Source organism: Ambystoma mexicanum, chromosome 4p, assembly GCF_040938575.1.
Source record: "Ambystoma mexicanum isolate Mex_15411 chromosome 4p, UKY_AmexF1_1, whole genome shotgun sequence".
Lineage (NCBI taxonomy): Eukaryota > Metazoa > Chordata > Amphibia > Caudata > Ambystomatidae > Ambystoma > Ambystoma mexicanum.
Window position 1 is genome coordinate 504,860,954 of NC_090927.1, and position 19,387 is coordinate 504,880,340.

Sequence of the window (19,387 nt, forward strand, 5' to 3'; positions counted from 1 at the left end):
ATGGTAATTCTCCTTTCAGGCATTAATGTATATTCTTAAACAGAAGAATACATGTGTTTGGTAAAAGTGAATCTACAAGGCCCAGTTTGGACCTTCAGCTAATTTTGAAAGAATGGAATGCGCAGAGCCGTGTTTGGCGAACCATAGCACATTTTCCACAGTAGTCTGTATGAGAAGGACCAAAGAAGCGTAATTCTGGAACTATGAGTCATAATACTCCCTTTGTTCTATAGTTAATAGAATTATATTTTATAATGTTAGGGGTAGCAGCCCTGTAGTTATGTAGCGGCCCTGTAATTATGGTTAAGGTGCGCACTCTCCATAGGAAGAGCTATTTTTTTAGGGCTTATAACTTTGGCCCTGTTCAACAAATCTAACAAAAATGTCCAAAAATAGACCCAACTGAATTTTAAGGGGAAGTGTTTGGCCGTTTCATCAAGGGGGGTAGAGCGTTATATGGGTCCCAAACTTTTTAAAATCTCCATTGACTTGAATTGCGTATTTTTGGTGTTAATTTGTTCACTGGCTAACAATGTTGAAAAAGTTGGCCAGAAAAATAAGTGATATTTAGGGTTGGTCCAATTAAAGAGACCTGTACTATTGGGGGACAAGGTGTTAATTGCCAATCAAAAACATAAGGAACGTCAACATATTTTGAAACTGATGCCATACAATTTATTTTTTAAAACACATTAGTCTTTAGCATTCAACAACCTGAAGAAGCCAATGTTTTTGTGGCGACATCCGCGAACAGACCAAGCAGGCCCCAGACAATGGCAATCATATTTGGGCAAACAGACAATTACAATAGTTTTATTAATTTCATACACTCACGTGCGCGTGAGGGTTGGTCGGAAAGTTAGCAAAATGGCAAAAAAGGTAGCCTTTTTTAATGCAATCCAGGAAAAAAAAGCAAAGGTTTGAAGGCCAGGCCCTGTGCCCACTTTTCCCAGGCACTGTCGATGAACTCCTTGTAGTGTGGTACAAATGTCTGTGGAATGTTTGTCTGTGGATATTGCGGAGTAAAACAAATACACGTTTTGTAACTCCCTGGCACTGTCAATGCACTAGTTGTAATGTTGTAAAAGAGTCTGTAGAAGCATATGTTTTGTAAAGGAGGCTAGGCCTCATGCCCACTCCTCTTTGGCACTTTTACTGCACTGGTTGTATTGTTGTAGAAGTGTCTGGTTGGTGGTAGGTCTGCAAGGAGTTTTGTGGGTGTTATAAGTGACAGGGTAAAGTGGTAGTAGTGTTACAAAGAGGTAATGGGTGTGTAGTAGGTATGGTGGTATTCGTGTCACTTTTCTCTGTCGATGCACTGGTTGTACTGTTGTGAAAGTGCCTGCAGAATGTTGGGTATGTAGAAGGTTGAGTGATAGTGCTGAGAGAGTGTATGTTGAATGTTGGGTGTATAGTAGATGGGGGCTAGTTCTTTAAAGGGGTTAGATGGTCTTGTCATCGTCAGTGAGAGGGGAAAGTGGCCACCTCCAGGCCCCACCCCTACTTGCCCATGGCACTGATGATGCACTGGTTGTAGTGATGTAAAACCGCCTGTGGAATGTTAGGTGCATAGTAGGTTCGGTGGTAGGTCTGCATGGAGGTTTGTGGTTGTTATTATCAGTACCTGGGGAAAGTAGTCACAGAGACTGGTCGCAGGCCCACCTTTCTCGGCCAGTGACGATGCACTGGTTGTAGTTTTAAAAATAGGTAGTTTCTACTGAATGTTGGTCATGTATTAGATTGGTTGGTCTTTGTGCCACTTTTTCATGGCACTGCCGATGCACTGGTTGTAGTGCTGTAAAATTGTCTTTGGAATGATGGATGTTTAGAAGGCTGGGTTCGACTTCTGTAAAGAGGGTTGTGGGCTGTTAGGCAGAATCCTGTGCAGTGCCCTTAGGGACCACTAAAACAATTAAGACTACAGGTGGCAATACAAGTATTACCTTTGGTACAAGCCTGTACTACTATGTCAGAGTGGTAGCAGTGGCGGAGCAGCCAGGCTTATCTCAAGAGTATATGAGCAGTAGCAGAGATTACATAAAGGGACCACAATTACTGTGACTCAAGCAAACACTGACTCAAGGTTTCAGGTAGAAAAATATAAGTACATTTATTTTTAAACCATTCGTTATAAACACAACACTTCTATTAAACTTCAATAAAAACCACACGTTAAATATACTACAACTAACCAATTCACTTTGTACAGTAAGTCTCAAGGTAAGAACCCTGTGTTTGAATGAACCAGTTTTATGAACAAAACATGTTACCGTGAATACGATTGTGATCACTGTTTAACAGTTCGGTGTACTAAACAAACGCGTATCCGTGACATGAAATGCTACCGGGGCAAAAACACACTTAGCACCTGAGATACCCAGAGGGAGTTGGAGGCAAAAATCACAGGCAATATTTTGGTTAGGCAGGCAGAATTAAGAAACATTCAGAGACAGGAGGTCAAAAGTAGAAGATGAGCTGGTTATCCCCACCAAGCTCAAGGGAAGAAGACTCCGGACCGGATCTTCTCTGAGTCGTTGAAGGCCAGATAGCTTATGCGAAAAAAAAAACATTCACGCAGCCTAGCTGTCAATCACACAGCAGAGGGGTTGTCCAGCCCAGACAACTACCCTGGCCAATCATGACAAAGTGCGACTTGGGCTTTCTAGGATACCCTGTGCAGGGGGTGACTACACCCCTCCCTCACATTCAGCCCACCTAGACACCCAGGCGCCTTGAGGAGGGCTTCTGGGCAGAAGCCCGCCAAAAAGACAGTGAACAAAGAAGGCGAACCTAGTTTGCCGCGCAAAGTAAAACACAAGAAGGACTTTAACAAAAAGAAATGGCGAATAAACCCAACCGGAGCCAAGAGAAAGAAGATTTGGTCAAGCGGGTTTATGTTCGAGGCTAATATAATAGCCAAGAACAGTACCAGATGTATCTAATATAATTGCGGTAGAAAGGTTAGGGTAGATAACACTGCCACCAGCCAAGTCTAAATGTTAAAAGAGCAAAACAATGCTCTAGGAGCTACAGATACAAAGAGATATGAGTTAACCCTTTCCAGTACTCCATTGAAGATTTTATGCCAAAGGTTAACACCTAATTTTGTGCTTGAGGGAGAATGGGGGTTCAAAAATTACCCCATACTATGATCTACCACAAAGACCTTCCAGAGGCTGATTCATGATAGTAACAATGAGAAACACCCTTCCCTTATCTAAAGAGAGGTAGAGACTGTTGAAGTGATCAATCGACACCCAGTAATAGCGATCATGCTCTGTGCATGAAAAAACATTGACACTTGCAGAGAAATGGCACTGGTCATGACCGAAGGGCATAACTAGTGGGGCCCAAAGAATCTTATTGGTGCAACAAGTACAGTGGTGATGGCTAGTGGGCACCAAAGAAATCTATTGGTGCAACATGTATAGTGGCCACGGTTGACGGCCAGGGCTAGTGGACCCCAAAGGAACCTATTGTGCAACATGTACAATAGTTGTGGCCAAATGCCATGGCTAGTGGGACCCAACGAAACATATTGGTGCAACTTGTACAGTGGCAACAACTGAAGGCCATGGCTAGTGGGCGCAAAAGAAACCTCTTGGTGCAGCATGCACAGTGGCCATGCGTAGTGGACCCCAAAGGAACCTACTGGTGCAACATGTTCCATGGTTGAGGGCAAATGCCATGGCTTGTGGGACCCAATGAAACCTATTGGTGCAACATGTACAATGGTCATGGACGAAGGCCATGGCTAGTTGATCTCAAAGAAACTTATTGATGCAACTTGTATAGTGGCCACAGCCAAAGGCCATGGCTAGTGGGTAGCAAAGAAACCTATTGGCTCAACATGTACAGTGGCCAAGACCGAAGTTCATTGTCACTGGTCATGGCTGAAAGCCAAGTTTAGTGGGCCCTAAGGACTCCTATTGGTGAAACACGTAAAGTGATCAGAGCCAAAAGGCATTGCCAGTGGCACCAAGGATTCCTTTGATGATTTTGGTTACCTCCAATTCTGTGATATGGTTGAACTTGAACTGGTGGGTGAGAGGGGTGGACGATGCTGTTTTTAGGTTTGGTAAGGCATCAGAGGAGATTATTTTTTTGGCTAGGATTTTTAGTTGGAGTGCTGAGACTTTATTTATCAGTGTGTTTTGAATGTTAGAACACCAGGTGAGATCTTCATTGCAGTTGGCTGTAAGGGGGACTGGTGATTCTAGTTCTCGTGGTATGGCAAAGAGCTCTCGCGTACCTGAGTTAGCATTGGCAATTCTGTCATTATCGGTGGAACCTTTAGCTTGGACTAAGGCTTGTTTGTATGTTTTAGATAAGATGGAGAAGTGATCTTTATTTGAGGTTGTCGGGTACTTTTTCCAGGTAGTCTTGGCTGTTCTCTTGGTTGAGCGAAGAGATTTGAGGCTGGGGTGTACCATGTGTAAAGGTGAGCTATTGACTTCGATTTACGTTTACTCAGGGGTGCGACCTCATCAATGGCGAGTAGGAGAGATTGGTTATATAGCTCCACCATCGAGGAGGGATTTTTCATCATGGATTGGAAGGCTGTCAGAGGCTTCAGCCGAAGAAGCATATGGGCTGCCGTGATATTCTGAGGGTTTCTCACAATGGTAGCCGGTGCTGGCAGCAGCAACACGGACGCATGTTTGCCAGTAGGTATTGTCAAGGATATAACATTGTGATCTGACCAGGGGCAGGGTGCATTAGATTGGATTGATATGTTGCAAATGAGGTCGGACAACCAGTCTAGGATGCAACCTTTATTATGGCTAGGGCTTGTGATACGTTGAGCAAAGCAAAGGGCTTCAATGGTGTTTGCTAAGGCAAAATCATTGGGGTCCAGTGGATCACTAAAGCCTAGATTTAAGTCACCTAGGAGGACAATTCTAGAGGCCGGTTTGACATCCAGTGAGAGGAGGTGAGAGATGTCATCTTCGAAAGATAATAAATAAGATGTACAGTCATGGTGGCAGTGTGCGAGAGTATCAAGTTAGTTGACATCAGTTCCCCTGATTGGAATACTTGGTTGGTAATTTCCCTGGTGGATAGGACATTTTTACTCTGTCTTTCCTGAGCCAGGATTCTGTGATGGCTAGTAGGCCCACGTTATTAGTAGGAGGCCTTGGCCATGTGCGATCTAAGTTGGTTGGACAGACTTGAGGGATACTTCTGGAGAAGGCTATTGAGGCTCCCACCAACAGCCCCGGTTGAATATCTGAGGCTGGAGTTGGGTATAGGCTCCCTTAGGGGTCTTATGTTGGCCAGGCAGGGAGTTCTACACCTAAAAGCCAACCCGCATCCCAAATGTCAGATGTTAGCCTTGGTGAGAGGCCCTAGAGGGTTAAACCAAGAACATTGTGGGATCAAATTTGATTGGTTGAATGACAATCCATTTAAGCACATAAATTGGCAACCTGATTTTGCACGTGGTACTAGGTTTGTTACTCAGGTTCCGGCAGCGCGGAACCTGATACTTAGACTACGCACAAACCGACTTCCACTCTTGGTATTTAGGGGTTCCTAATTGAAGATTGCCTTATCTCTTATCCCACAGGGTCTATCGTATATGCAAATTCCCAGGTAATATGGAAAATGCAAAGCATTTATTCACTGAATGTAAACAACTGGGTCCAGCCTAATACAATCATCCGCGGCATGATTCTGTAAAGCATGAGGCGTTTTGTAACTATTGTCTAAACACGGACACCGAAAGTGTACATATTGCCTTGTACTGGATATGGCGTGCCATTACAAAATTCCTAATAGCAAATAGCGTGGAACAGTGTCGAATTATCCCTTTCCTAGGTTTCTGGTATATTTTAACATTTGTAACACCTTAATATTTAAAAAAAAATTATTACGCATGAACTAACAATTTGTCGTAGTGATATGACCAACTAGTTGGTCCCCTGACCTGGAAATGCATATAATTTGACAAAGTGTACAGGGTAACTGAGTAAGATAGTGCTCTATTTTAACAGTGTATTTTTTTTAAATATGTAACTTTTAGGTGATAGCTGTAAATGGATGTTTTTATTGATGAAAAGTGTTAACTTTCGTTGGTTTTTAAAGGTTCTTTTAGAACTAAACACAGATAAATAAAATGACTAGTTATTAGGTATGTGATGTCCAGAGCGTGTGCCATTAAAGATCTGGCGTTGATCAGAGCTCCTTTGCCGCATAGGTTTGTCTAAGTCTGAGGTTGAGGAGGAGAGCAGTTTGTCTGGGTCTGAGGTTGAGAGCGGTTCCAAGGTGACAGTGTGAGAATGTGCATTTCTATTAGTTGCTAGATCTCGGTTGTGGGGCAAGTTTTCATTGGCTGGGCAGTCAGGGTAATCAGCGCCTTTGCACTAGTTGATCTTACAGGGTGGTCATGTTCAATTGTACTAATGGCTGTAATGGTGTGAGAGGAGGCACATTTCCACTAGGTGCACTAGGGGGGTAATCATGTTCATTTACAACCAGTGCTGTCGTTTTTTATTATTTTTATTTTTGCATTTTTAAAGCGCTCACACAGCACGCAGGCATTGAGGCGCTGTTACAGGAATTGTTTGTTTTATAGTTGCTTGATTGTTATTTTTTTTTTGTCTTAGTTGCATATTTATAACACGCTTGAATACCCAGAGGTTTCTAAGCGCGGAACCGGGGATCGCAACTGCGTTGCTTCTTGTCGTCTTGCTTCCAAGGCGAGCACGTTGCCGCTGAGCTATCCTCCGTAGTAGTATGAGCAGGCACATTTGTAGTAGTATGAGCAGGCACATTTCACTAGTTATACTAGGGGGGGAATCAAATTAATTTACAATCAGTACTGTGGCAGTATTAGCCGGCACATTTGCACTAGTTGCACTAGGAGGACAATCATGTTCATTTAGAATCAGTGCAGTAACAGTGTGAGCAGGCACATTTGCAGTAGCATGATAATCGTGCGCATTTACGTTAGCTGCTAAGTCACGGTAATGGCATGATAACATTAGTTAGACTGTCTAGACAGTCAGACATATTGCGAGTAGCTGGCGGGTACTGCAGATTGTGATCGCAAGGAGCAATTTATCGGTATGGAGAGTGGTTACTGAGATCAGGATGGGCGGGCACACAGGAGTAGGAAGCTGAACGTTGCTGAGAGGGATTGGATTGATGATGTGTAAATCGTGTGGTGGGAGTGCCTTGCTCGTGGTGCTTAGGCATAGGTGTTCGTTCCTTATGTAGGTCGGGAGGGGCTCTGTGGTGAGAGGATCGCGCGGGGAGCCGCAGGCATCTTTCGTGGCCCCAGCAAGCTTTGAGATTCTATGTCAAGACTCAGAGGCTCAGATTATGCTCTAACTTCTCTTTACTCACTCGAGTAGCATCAGTTATAACAACAAACATGAAAAACAATAACCAATAAACTACAAATCCCAACAAAAACCATCACATTTGTGGTTAGTTTTTCATAGGTTGTTCTGATCATGTGACTTCCTTCCCCAATCACGCTCTCTTCTCCTCTATAATACGCTCTGCCTCCATAGTCCTCCTCTTTCTTTGCTGCTCGAGGAACCGAGATAAGTGACATATATATTTTTTACTTTTATATGTATTGAGATGATGAATATATATATAGTTGTGCTTTAGGCAGCGTGCACGCGCAGGAAATGTGTAGGAGGCACGCAGCGCGTGGCAGTAACTGGCGGAGCATATCCGCAGGGGAGGACACGTCGTGACTTTTCGTTCCGGCATCAGCTTTGCCTCGTTAGGAGGCACTGTAACTACGGAAGTTCGCAACGGCGCGACAGGACTCCTCGGGTTCCGGCACCATTGCGAACTTACATTCTTGAAAGATGCAGTGGCTCTGTGTGCACGAGAGTTCCAGATACGGGCATGGCAATTAAAGATCAAATGGATCTTTCGTTTGACAGCAGTTTGTTGCTGTAGCAAGTGCAGAAGAGCAGCGGCTCTGTGCGGTGTGCCGCGGGCACCACTTGGTGGTGAAAACAGGTACCGCAGGCTAAAAGTTAATTTGTGGCCTAAAATACTGGCTCAGCCAAGTGAAGTCATGTAGACCCCTCATTGTTCTGCCTGCTGGGAGGAGGCTTAAGTGATTGTGCATATCTCATTGACGGGCTCAGTCCCAGGCAAAACTGCTAATTGATACCGAGACTCGCTCAGCTGCACTATAAAATATATATTTAACAAGGGCAGCCCAAGCAAACTGCAAATACACCTATTAGGCACTACTAATATGAGTGATTATTCAGAAGAATCTGAAGGTCCTCACGTCGGCGGCCTGCGTATGAGTGAGGCAGTCCAAAGAATGGAGAGTGCCGAGAGGCCCCAAGGAGAGAGGGGCATTTTGCATGGCCTGGCTGCCTTGTCGCAAGGCAAGGCACACAGGAAGAATGGGGGAAGCAAACATAAAATCTGCAGGGACCAAAGCACCCAGACCCCCCCCGGTTCACCCCGCAGATACAGCTGGGGGAAAAGGAAGGCGAGGTCTCGTGAGAGGCGAGTCACAAGCTCAAGCGAGCCAGATGACGACTACTGCAGGAGCAGTTCCAAATCTGAGGAATTCATCTCATCAGAACCTCAGACCTCCCCAGAAGAGGATGAATGCCAGCTTAAGAGTAAAAGAGGCAGGAGGGAACAGGAGGACCCTCTCAGAGACGAGTTTGATCCTGACAACCTTGTGCATCCAAGGTCCAATGAATGGGACCCTCCGGAGAAAATTGCAGCGTACATCAGGAGACGTTTGAGGGCCGCTAAGCAAGCAGGCAAGATCCAAATTGAAAGCGGAGTGCCCGAGACCAAGGGTTCCGGACGGGGTAGCTGAGACCCCGGAGATCGAAGAAAGGATGCTTACGTTCCTGGGCAGATATGGCAGGGACTTAAAGAGGGGCCTTGACAGGTCCTGGAGGTCCTGCCAGGATAAAATCGCTGGACATGCTGGGGCAGATTATAAGAATCAGGCAGCTACCGGAAGAGGCAAAGGCTAAGAAGGAGCCATGGACCCGGACATTGTAGCTGGTTGGGCTCAGAGGACCCTCTGTCTGCTGGGGAACGCTAATACGGTGTTAGCCACGGAGAGGAGGAGGTCCATCCTAATGAAACTGGACACCAGGCTGGGTGAGATGGCGACATCGGAACAGGCGATGGCAGCAAAGGGCAAGCTGTTTGGGGACCTGTTCATTAAGGACATGGTGAAGTTCGCCAGTACATATGTCTCAATGGATAGAGCTCAATCTTCTCTGAAGGAAATATTCGGCCGAAAGGTTTTTGACAGGGCTGGAGGAGGAAAGGGCCGCTCTTCCAGCCGTGGCCAGTATAGAGGCTCCTATAGAGACAGAGCTAATTGGAAACAAGAAGATCGAAGATCCAACCCCTTCTTCCCTTCCAGTGGAAGAGGCAGGGGTAGAGGTTGGAGGAGCATTAACAGGCAGCAGCACCAGAATAATTCAGGTGAGAGAAGCAAGATTGGTAGAAAGGTTGGATGTGAGTATTCCTCCGGTAGGAGGAAGAGTGAACGGCATGTAGAGAAATGGGAGGAGTTGTCCTCAGATGCATGGGTAATGCAGACTGTGCGAGGCTTTCAGTTGGAATTCTGGCAAGAACCATATCAGGTGGCATTGCCGAGGCAAATAAGGTTCAGCGGAGAAGACGAGGAGCTTCTAGACAAGGAGATAGAGTTACTCAGGGTAAAGAACGCAATAGGCCCAGCCTCAGACGGTCCAGGAGGTTTCGTAAGCAATCTGTTTTTAGTGAAAAGGAAAAACAAAGTAAGGCCGGTGATGAACCTAAAGGTTTGAATTACTTCCTAGTGTACAGACACTTCAAGATCGAAGGGATTCATCTGTTAAGAAATGTTCTCCAGAAGGGAGATTCGTTGACAAGGATAGATCTCAGAGGTGCATACTTAACAATTCCTATTCAGGCAGAGCAGAGAAAGCTATTACAGTTTGTATGGAAGGGACAGAAGTGGGAGTTGAAATGTCTTCCGTTTGGGCTGGCGTCAGTGCCATGGTGTTTCACCAAGCTTTTGAGACCTGTATTAGGATATCTGAGAGAGCAGGGGATCAGGATGATCATTTATCTGGACAATATCTGTCTGATGTGTCAGGACAAGGAGATTCTAGTAGAACAGGTTCAGATAACCACTGTCTTGCTGCAACAACTGGGATTTTTGATAAACTGGGAGAAGTCGGAACTAGAGCCAATGCAGGAGATGGAATTCCTGGGGTCCAGCTTAGAGACAACTCAGGGTATTCTCAAGCTTCCGTTAGACAAGGGAATAGTTTCTTACCTGTAACTCCATTTCTCCAGCATTGGTATCTTTCATGGATTCACATGCTTAGAATATTCCCCGTCGTCAGGCTGGGAATCCCCGGTACATTATATAGACCCTTTCCCGTAGGAAAACTTTTTCGACGCTTATGCGTCCTATCCACCTCGTTTTGTATCATGCGTGCCCGCACCGTCAGGACGCCATGATATAAATACAGGACCCGCCCCCGCGCTCCCTCAGATTTCGGCCCCTAAAGTAGTGGGGGAACCAGTTTGCATGGCCAGGGGAGGCAGGCGGGCGCATGTGAATCCATGAAAGATACCAATGCTGGAGAAATGGAGTTACAGGTAAGAAACTATTCCCTTCTCCAGCATTGGATCTTTCATGGATTCACATGCTTAGAATAGATTACATAGCAGTACCATCCCGAAAAGAGGAGGCGTGCATGCAAACTCACATACTTCCCTCACAATGCCAGTTCCCTATGGTTGTATACCCATCGGCAATAGTTAAAATAGAGAACGAACAATATTCAATCATAATTGCAACCAGATCGAACCCCTCAACCGGGGCTTACCTTATTGGAATAGGTGTCGAAGCACCGCCTGTCCCATCCGAGTATCTTCGGCATGTTGTTGTGACAGGCAGTAATGGCGGGTAAAAGTGTGTGTAGCCGCCCAGGTAGCCGCCATGCAGATGTCCCCCAGAGGGACTCCAGACCACAGCGCCGTCGACGATGCCGCCGCTCTAGTGGAATGAGCTCTTGGGCGTCGCAGAAGAGGCTTCCCAGCCTTGGAATGGCAGTACGAAATGGTAGACGATACCCATCTTGACAGTCCTTGCTTTGAAATGGCTTTGCCTTTAGCACCCAGACCATAGGCCACGAACAATTGCCTCGTTTCCCTGAAAGGTTGCGTGCGATGAAGATAAAACTTGAGAGCCCTCTTCACGTCTAATGTGTGTAACGTGCGCTCCGCTCCCGAGCATGGCTCTGGAAAAAACGTAGGTAAGACAATAGAGGAATGTTTATGGAACACTGAAGGCGCTTTCGGTATGAACTGTGGGTTAGTGGCAAGGACCACCTTGTTCTTGAAAAATCTTAAGTATGGTGGGTCTACCATTAGAGCTTGGATTTCCGAAATACGTCGGGCTGAAGTGATGCCCACCAGGAAGGTCAATTTCCACGACAAAAACTTTAGAGACGATGATGACATTGGTTCAAAAGGAGGTTTCATCAGAGACGCTAACACCAGATTGAGGCTCCACACCGGAGGAAATCTCTTCTCTGGAGGGAAACTTCTGAACAAACCTTTAAGGAAGTGCTTAATCAGGCGGTCGCTGAATAATGGTGCGGAATGCCGTTGACGCGTAAACCTGGAGATGGCGGCCAGGTGTACTTTTATCGACGACACCGATAAGCCCTTTTGAGCTAAGAACAGCAAGTATGGAAGGAGCTGTTCCGGCGTAATCGACTGAGGAACCAAACCTGGTTGATCCGCACACCACTGACAGAAACTCCTCCATTTGTACGAGTATGAAGTGTTTGTGGAAGGTGCTCTTGCCGCTTGCAGAATACGACGACACTCCTCCAGAATCGTTAGCCGACCAAATTCGGCGAAGTCAGGAGCCAAGCCGTCAACTTGAGGCTGTCCGGGTCGTGATGCCAAACGGTACCCTCCTGTCGAGACAGAAGGTTGGGGATCTTCCTGAACCTCATTGGCTCCGCCGCCGCTATGTGCAGCAGGTCTGAAAACCACACCTGTCTGCCCAATACGGGGCCACCAGAATCACCCGACATGGGTACTTGAGGATCCATTGCAACGTCCTCCGGATAAGAGGAAGTGGAGGGAATGCGTACAGGAATTTGTTCGTCCATGGGAAGGAAAACGCATCCCCCAGTGAGCCCTGCTGAGGCCATCTGCTTGCATACTGCGGGCATTTCCTGTTGTCCTTCGTCGCGAACAGATCGATGGAAGGATGTCCCCACTTCTTGAATACATGTTGTAGTTGCTGGTCGTTCAGCACCCATTCGTGAACTTTGTTCATTTCCCTGCTGAGGGCATCTGCCTCCACATTTCTCACACCTGGCAGGTGGAACGCCAAGATTAGCATGTTGTGTTGCAGGGCCCAATGCCAGATTTTCTGTGCCTCCATCGACAGGGACCTGGAACGTGTTCCTCCTTGTTTCCTTAAGTAAAACATTGTAGTCGTGTTGTCCGTCATGACACGCACCACAGAGTCTCTCAGTTGAGGAAGAAAAGATTTTAGAGCCCACCGCACTGCTCTCAGTTCTAGCAGGTTGATATGCAGGGAGGACTCTTGTAACGACCACCGGCCTTGTACTTGTAACGTCTCCAGATGAGCTCCCCATCCGCTCAGCGATGCATCCGTCACCACCGTCTTCTGGAACTCCGGTTCCACCAGAGGCATTTCTTTCGTTAGATGAGTAGAAACTCTCCACCAGCGGAGTGCTTGTACCAGTTGTTCGTCGATGACCAGTCTGTCGGACCAGCGACCTTGGCTCTGCGTCCAACGGTCCGCTAGAAATTCCTGGCAAGGTCTCATAAACAGACGGCAGTTGTTTATCAACGGAATGCAGGACGACATGGTCCCTAGCAGGGACATGTATTTGCGCACCGACACCCTGGTACCGCATCTCCATTCCGACGCCTTGCTTAGTAGCTTCTGTATTCTTTCGCTGGATGGTCTTACAAGGCTTGTGTGCGTATGAAACTCTGCTCCTAGAAAGACCAAGGTCCTCGAAGGCTCTACGGAGGACTTGCTGAAGTTTATCGCGAAGCCCAGTTCCTGTAAGAGGGACATTGTGGCCTCCAGACTGTTTCGTGTTTGTTCCATGGACGAGCCTCTGACCAGCCAGTCATCTAAATATGGATAGACATGGTGACCGTCCTTCCTTAAATGGGCCGCTATGGGGGCCAAGCACTTGGTGAACGTCCTGGGGGAGGACTTGAGACCGAACGGGAGGACCTTGAACTGAAAATGCTTTCGCCCGACGACGAACCTTAAATATCTCCTGTGTCGTGGACGTATTGGGATATGAAAATATGCGTCCTGAAGATCTAGCGACGACAGATAATCCATGGGTTGCACTGACCTGATAACCTCCTGGAGCTTTAGCATTTTGAATTTTGAGCTCTTTAGCCATTTGTTGAGTACCCTCAGGTCGAGAATGGGCCTCCATTTTCCATTTGGCTTCTTGACGACGAAGAACCGGGAATAAACCCCCTGTCCTTCCTGTGCCACAGGAACCCGCTCTACCGCTCCTTTTTGTAGCATAAGCGCCACCTCTTGTCTTAGAACTCGAAGGTGGGGCTGGGCTGAAGACACTGGCGGAAGACTTGGAGGCTTGTTTTTGAATTGCAGCGCATGACCCATGCGAACCGTGTCCAGAACCCATCGATCTGTGGTGATGCCTTCCCATTGGTCGATATGATGAGAGACTCGACCCCCCAGGACGTTCCGAAGGCCGTCATTGGTTGCTGGTTTGCTTGTCCTTCGTCGACGAGGGACCCGAGCCTCGTCGTCTGGAGGCTTCATAATCTCTGCCTCTACGTGCCGAATGGGATGCCCGTCTGTAACCTTGTGAGGAGTATGAGGGCCTGTTAAATCCACTGTCCCTAGAGGCTCCAAAGCGGGAGTTTCCGGAGGCACCCCTGAAGGGGCGAAAAGAGCGAAAACTTCTACATGTCTGGAGGGCCCCAAGAGACCTAGCGGTATCCGTGTCTTCCTTCATCCCCTTCAAGGCTTCATCAACCTTGTCTCCAAACAGATGTTCTCCTTCACATGGCATGTCTAGAACTTTGTATTGGACTTCAGGTCTAAAAGTAGTACATTTGAGCCACGCTTGTCGACGAAGTACTACGCCATGATTGATTTGTTTGAACCCCGACTCTGCTAGGTCCACCGCAATATTAATTGCATGGTTCGAGGCCTCCTCACCATCCCGTACTAGTAACATGGCTGCTTTGCGATGTTCCTCCGGCAGGTGTTCTAGGATAGGGGCTATTTTATGCCACATCTCCCTATCGTAACGCGATACAATCGCCAAGGAGTTGGCTGCTCTTACCGTCGTGGCGCCGACTGAGAGCACCTTTTTCCCGAAGACGTCCTGTCTCCTTGCCTCGCTTTCTGGTGGGGTTGAACATTTTTGCTGTACTCTGGCCTTCCTAGCCGCTGCCGCCGATACCACAGAGTCTGACAGTGGCTGTGATGTTAGACATTTTGGAGTGGACTCCGGAGCTTTAAACTTTTTCTCAATACGCCCCTTAATAGCCGGTTCCGAGAACGGATGACGCATCATCTTGAGGCCTTCTTGCCATACGTGGTCCAGGATTGGGATGGCAAATACCGATTTCCTCCTTTGACCCATGTGATCAAAAAGAAAACAATCTTTCTTTTGCTCCTCAGGAATTAAGCCGAACTCGGAACACGCTTTCCCCATCATTGCATGGAAGGCTCCCACATCATCCGGAGGAGATGGTTGTGCCTGGCTCCTCGTAGACTCTACCTCTACATCCGAATTCCATGTTGGGTCTCTCGACGGTGACAGGGAGATGTCCGACCCTGAGTCCCCTCGTATAGAATCAGACTCCGATAGCTCACCCTCCTCCTGCACTCGAGGACGATCCTTCACCACCTGGGAGGCCGACAGGCTTTTGGTCGTCGTGCGAGCTGCTTGAGCTTGTTCGTCGACAGAAGGTGCCGAAAATATCGACGATGAAATGCCAGGCTGAGGGATCTGTGTATCCAGACGCTGCAGGAGCTTCTGAAGTGTATTAAGCACATCCAGAGACAAAACCGTCTGGGGGGTCAGCAACGTCGAGGATAGAGGGACCACACCCCCACTCGCACTCGTCGTCGACGTATTGGAAGGCCGTAGGCCCAAGTCCGACGGCTGCATAACCATGTCACCTTCTCCTTCCACCGACAACCCCGGCAAGGCCGTGTCTTGCAGCAGGACCTCAGGGGGGGCCGGGTCACAAACCTCTGGCTGCCAGGCCATAAATTGAGCCCCCGTCGACGAAGGAATCCACACCGCTGCTGCCTGAATAGTAATAGGCATCGTCAGCGATACCGGGGTCGACGAGCAAGTCGCCGGCACCGAGCCTTTAGACTTCGTAGCCGATTTCGTTGCCGACTTCCCTGCTGAAGCGTCTCGACTCACGGAAGACCTAGGACGGTCCCATGAGGAGGATTTTGATGCCGCTTGCCTCTCCGTCTTAGAGGATGAGGAGGAGGAGGACTTTTTGTGTGATGAGGAAGACCCAGCATGCTTCCCCGCATGCTTGTCCGCAGGGCATTTTTCGACAGGCCTCACCTTCTTCGAGGGAGGTTCCGACTTGCTCCTGGAGGCCGTGGAGCCAACTTCTGATGCCGGGTAGGCACCCGCTCCGTCGTTAAGCCAGTCGACCAACCTTCTTTTCCGGTCTTTAAGGGTTTTTTGGGAGAAACCCTGGCATATCTCGCATGTATCCGCCGTGTGGTGCGGGTGGAGACAGTAGATACAATCCATGTGGGCATCACCTTCATAGACTTTTTTGAGTCCACATGTCGCACAAGGACGAAATAAAGCTTTTCCGGACATATTTTTTTTTTTTTTCAAAACGTAACTTCGCCGAAGCGAAAACACAACCTAACTTCAATCAGCAGTAACCGCGAGGATCCCACTACTTTGAAAGACGGTTGAAATCTGAGGGAGCGCGGGGGCGGGTCCTGTATTTATATCATGGCGTCCTGACGGCGCGGGCACGCATGATACAAAACGAGGTGGATAGGACGCATAAGCGTCGAAAAAGTTTTCCTACGGGAAAGGGTCTATATAATGTACCGGGGATTCCCAGCCTGACGGCGGGGAATATTCTAAGCATGTGAATCCATGAAAGATCCAATGCTGGAGAAGGTGAATTCAGTAAAGAAAGAGATCAAGAGTATGATGACCAAGCGAGAGATTTCATTGACAGAAATAGCGAGACTGGTAGGCCGTCTGTCATCATCAATTCAGGCAATATTCCCAGGGCCTCTGCATTACAGAGCATTGCAGAGGCTGAAGATAGATCATCTCAGGAGAGGTCTATCTTACGAACAAAAAGTGATGATATCACAGTAAGTGAGATTGGAACTGGAATGGTGGTACTACCACATGGAGGCATGGAATGGCAGGGTGATATTTGGCTCATCCCCGGACCTGGTGATAGAGTCCGACGCCAGCCGATGGGGATGGGGAGCGAGGTGTGGAGAGCAATCGACAGGAGGGAGGTGGTCGAGCGAGCGGCTGGGACTCCCCATCAATTTCCTGGAACTTCTGGCAGGATCCTTCGCATTCGGTGTTGGACCCAGAAAGGAGTGAAAGCGGCCATTCTGTTGAAGATGGACAATGTTTCGGCAGTCAGATATATAAATCGACTAGGCGGAATGAGATCGAAGAGGCTGACGGAGATGGCCAAAGAGTTTTGTCAGATATGCCTCCAGAAGGGAATAAGCGTGAGAACGGAGCATCTGCCAGGGATCTCAATCTGGTAGCAGATTGGAATTCGAAATACTTGAGGGACTCCAGCGATTGGCAGCTGGGCGACTCAGTATTTCAGGAGATAATGCGTTGCAAGGGGTCCAAGTCAGACAGATCTGTTCGCGTCCAGGCTGAACAGGAAGATCTCCAGGTTTTACAGCTGGAGACCGGATCCGGAAGCGATAGCGACAGATGCATTTCCCAAGGTTTGGGGACTAGCAAGAGAATACGCTTTCCCTGCGTTCGCCATGATAGCGCACACAGTGGCGCAAATCAGGCGACAAGAAGCCACAGTGATTTTAATAACACCAGACTGAAGAGGTCAGGCTTGGTTTCCGGATCTTCTGGAGTTGTCTTACGAGGCTCCAATTAGGTTACCAGACAGAGAGGATATATTGTTAGATCCAGCAGGAGAGACTCATCCGTTGGTGAGGTCAGGGAATTTGAGCCTCATAGCTTGGGCGATTTCAGGAGAAGTTGGTCTAAGGTAGGACTTTCAGGGACAGCTCAAGAATTTATCAGAGAGTCATGGGCACCGGCTACAGGGAAGGCCTATAGAGTGGCATGGAGTAAATGGAGTGATTGGTCTATGGAGAGAAAGGTTGATCCCGTACGAACAGATGTAATTCACATAGTGAATTTTTTAGCAGCGCAGGCGGCGCAGGCAAAGGCTTACAGGACCATTAATAATTATAGATCAGCGATATCGGCAGGTCATGTGTACATTGGGAGAAGCCGGTAGGTGAGCACCCTCTGGTATGTAGGCTCCTGAAATGGATCAGATGCATGAGACCACCTGCACCTAAATATTCTTATTTATGGGATGTGAATGTGGTATTAAAGATGTTTGAGACTTGGCCAGACAATGAGTTTTTGTCTAGGAAAGCATTGCGGGCTAAGTTACTACTCTATTATGTCTGATTGCATATAAGTGAGTGTCCGATGTGAAGGCTTTAGAGATAAATAGGAAATCCTTTTCACCTTCAGGGGTAGTATTTTACGTAGAGAAGAGAACAAAGACTAACATTAAATCAGTTGAGTACATGGCCTTTCTGGGGAAACCAAAATTGTGTTAGAGCGGTGGCAGTAGCCACTTTGTCTAGATGGGTAAAGTGGTGCATGGCTGAGGCAGGTATAGATGTGAGTCAGTTTGGGACACATTCCACACGAGGTGCTATGGCATCGTCTGCTTTTATGGCAGAAGCCTGTCTGGAAGATATTCTGAAGGCGGCAGACTGGTCTAATGAGGAGACGTTTAAGAATTTTTATTTTAGACCAGTAGAGCAAGTAGCGTTGTTGGTGGTAAGTAAGCTTTAAACAAGCATAATCTGATCCTCCAAGTCTTGACATAAAATACAGATTTTCCATACATTCGTTACAGAAATTCATGATTCTATTAAAGACTCGGAGGCAAAAGATTATTCCACCCAATTTCAATCGCTGCTATATGAGTATGTAAACATGATATTTGGAAAATAGGGCAATGTTGTATTTGGTATGATAATGTTATTGTTATGCGTTTGCCCACTCGTTCATAATGAGATTGGTAATAGTTTATATTTGTTTCAGGGACGGAGTAGAAAACGATGCCTTGAGAAGTATATAAAGAAGAGTTAAGTCGTCTACCGGTTGGGGCGCAAGTTTGAATTTGTTCAGCGAAAGAAAGAGGAAGGACTATGGAGGCAGAGCGTATTATAGAGGAGAAGAGAGCGTGATTGGGGAAGGAAGTCACGTGATCAGAACAACCTAAGAAAAACTGACTGCAAATGTGATGGTTTTTGTTGGGATTTGTAGTTTATTGGTTATTGTTTTTCATGTTTGTTGTTATAACTGATGCTGCTCGAGTGAGTAAAGAGAAGTCGGAGCATAATCTTTTGCCTCCGAGTCTTTAATAGAATCATGACTTTCTGTAAGGAATATATGGAAAATCTGTATTATAGTTTTCCTTGTTTCTTGCTAATGCAGAGAGAATGCAGGGTTCTTGCAAGGAACTGAGAGGGTTATAGTCGTGGGTTGCAGTGGTATTTTGCAAGAACGAAGACAGTGGGATGGCGTCTTGGTCTGGTAGTGGGTGCGCCATGTTCAGGTTAACAGATTTGTCTGCAGCAAGGTGGAACATACCTTAGTATGGCATTGGGGTGGCTTTCAGTGGTCTGAAAGTGCCGGGCAGGGATCTTCAACGCAGGCCTCATCAGTGGGCCTTTGCAGGGGGACGGCTTTGCCTGCCGCTCCAGGTCCCTGTGTGAATATCAGCAGTTTGCATCTTTCTCAGGCATCACATCTTCGAATCTAGCCATAGTCGCAATTAGCCCTTCAAGGCTTACCTGGCTAGTAGATTAATGCGAACGATCTTGCACATTTTCCAATTCAGTGCTGGTCTTCATGCAGGTCATCTGTGCCTCGGTGGACGGGGCACAGGTTGCACAGGGACGGACAGGGATCTTCAACGCAGCCCTTATCAGTATTTGATGTAAATAAATGGCTGGAAGCTAGCAGTCGTTGTATTAAAGAAGTTGCACTTTAAATAAGTGAGGGGGTAGTCTTTGTATTGGTATGTGTTGTGTATAACGGGTTGCTATTTCTAAAGAACTGCA

General features: G+C 47.2%; 1 protein-coding gene across 3 annotated transcripts in view; it reads right to left on the reverse strand.

The window, feature by feature from the left end:
* Window positions 1–19,387, reverse strand: part of DCDC2C (doublecortin domain containing 2C) — a 1,747,636-nt gene that overhangs the window by 1,603 nt on the left and 1,726,646 nt on the right. The window lies entirely within an intron of this gene.